The sequence below is a fragment of the Dioscorea cayenensis genome, chromosome 11 (genome assembly GCF_009730915.1).
Source record: "Dioscorea cayenensis subsp. rotundata cultivar TDr96_F1 chromosome 11, TDr96_F1_v2_PseudoChromosome.rev07_lg8_w22 25.fasta, whole genome shotgun sequence".
NCBI lineage: Eukaryota > Viridiplantae > Streptophyta > Magnoliopsida > Dioscoreales > Dioscoreaceae > Dioscorea > Dioscorea cayenensis.
In genome coordinates this window covers 11,317,819-11,319,490 of record NC_052481.1, presented here as the reverse complement: position 1 = coordinate 11,319,490, position 1,672 = coordinate 11,317,819, and the positions used below count along the sequence as shown (strand labels likewise).

General features: G+C 42.5%; 1 non-coding gene across 1 annotated transcript; it reads left to right on the top strand.

Moving 5' to 3' along the window:
• The first annotated feature begins 749 nt into the window (after nt 1-749).
• On the top strand, nt 750-855 carry LOC120272798. Its single transcript, XR_005540334.1, has one exon. It is a non-coding gene; the product is annotated as a small nucleolar RNA R71 (small nucleolar RNA).
• Nucleotides 856-1,672: the final 817 nt, after the last annotated feature.

The window sequence follows — 1,672 nt, the reverse complement described above, 5'->3', positions numbered from 1 at the left end:
GACCACTTCTCAAAGTGATTGCCTTCACTTGCTCCCTTGGGTTAGTCTCAGTGTTACTTGCTAGGCTCCCTAAAGGTCTCTCTGCCAATGACTTCGCTATTTGTCCAACTTGATTCTCCAAATTATGTAAAGAAGCGGTATGATTGCGGAGTGTTACCTCTATGTTTTGGAACCTTGTGTCGGTTGATTGAATAAACTTTGATAAAACCCTTTCTAATTCTGAAACTCTCTCTGGAATCGAAGGTGTTTGCTGAAATCCGGGTAGGGCAGTGGTCTTTTGCCGCCCTTGATTGCCCCATGAGAAATTTGGGTGGTTTCTCCACCCTTGGTTGTAGGTGTTGCTATACGGATTACCTTATCCTCTTCCCGAATTGCCCACAAAATCTACTTGTTCACTTGGGGCTGAAGTTGTAATCAAGATAGGACAATCTGACGGCATATGTGAGCACCCACAACCATCACAACTTGTGATTGAGGCTACCCTTGATGAAGTCAAACTGTCCAATTTCTTGCTCAGTGCTTCTACTTGGGCTGCCAAGGATGTAACCGCGTTGATCTCATGGAGTCTGACCACTTTCTTTTTGTCTCTTACATTCCATTAGTAGCTATTGAAACCCATTTCCTCAATTAATTGTCGGGCTTCTTCGGGAGTCTTGTTTCCCAATGTTCCTCCTGCGGCGGCATCAAGAAGTTGTTTGCTACTCGAGTTCAACCCATTGTAAAATGATTGAATAACCATCCACTCAGGGAACCCATGTTGTGGACACTTCCGCAAGAGGTCCTTGAATCGTTCTCAAGTCTCAAATAAAGATTCAAGCTCCATTTGAACAAATGATGATATCTCATTGTGATGTTTTGCCGATTTCCCCGGCGGAAAATACCTTGCAAGGAAAGCCTCGGCCATTTTGTTCCATGTTGTAATCGACGCTCTTGGCAATAAATGAAGCCATTGTTTGGCTCTCTCCTTTAATGAGAATGGAAAAGCCCTCAAATGAATTACATCATCCGAGACCCCATTGATCTTCAACATATCGCAAACTTCAATGAAATTTTCAATATGATTGTTTGGGTCTTCATCCGATAACCCATTAAATTGATGCGGACTGTTGAACCATCTGAATGAAACCCGACTTTAACTCAAAAAAATTCTGGGCTGCTACCGTGGCCTAACAATGCTCGATTGTGTCCCACGAATTGTAGGCAGAGCAAAATCTGAGAGTGTTCTTGGTTGCCCCCTTGTTCCGCCATATTCTCGTATTCTTCAACCTCTATTTCACCTGGAAAAATTCTGCTCCCTACACAGGTTCCTTGCCCCTTCTACAAATTCTTCGCTCAATTTCAGGGATCCTCTTCAACCAATGTCGAAGGGTTCCCTCGGTCATAACTTGTAGCTAAAAATCAATGAAAAAGAAACAATAAGAATGGCGAAAGAGATAAGTATGAAGTGGAAATAGTAAATGAAAATGTGAATGACTAAAGTAACCAAGTCCTAGCATTCCTAATATCCTTTTTTTTCCCTGGCAACGACGCCAAAAACTTGACACATCCGAATATGCGTGTAAACCGCAAGTGCACGGGTGTCGAAGTAATAATTACCTCGTGAGTGGGTAGTCGAATCCACGTGGAAAGGAAGTATTAGTATTAACCAATTCTTAGTTATCTAGTCGAAATC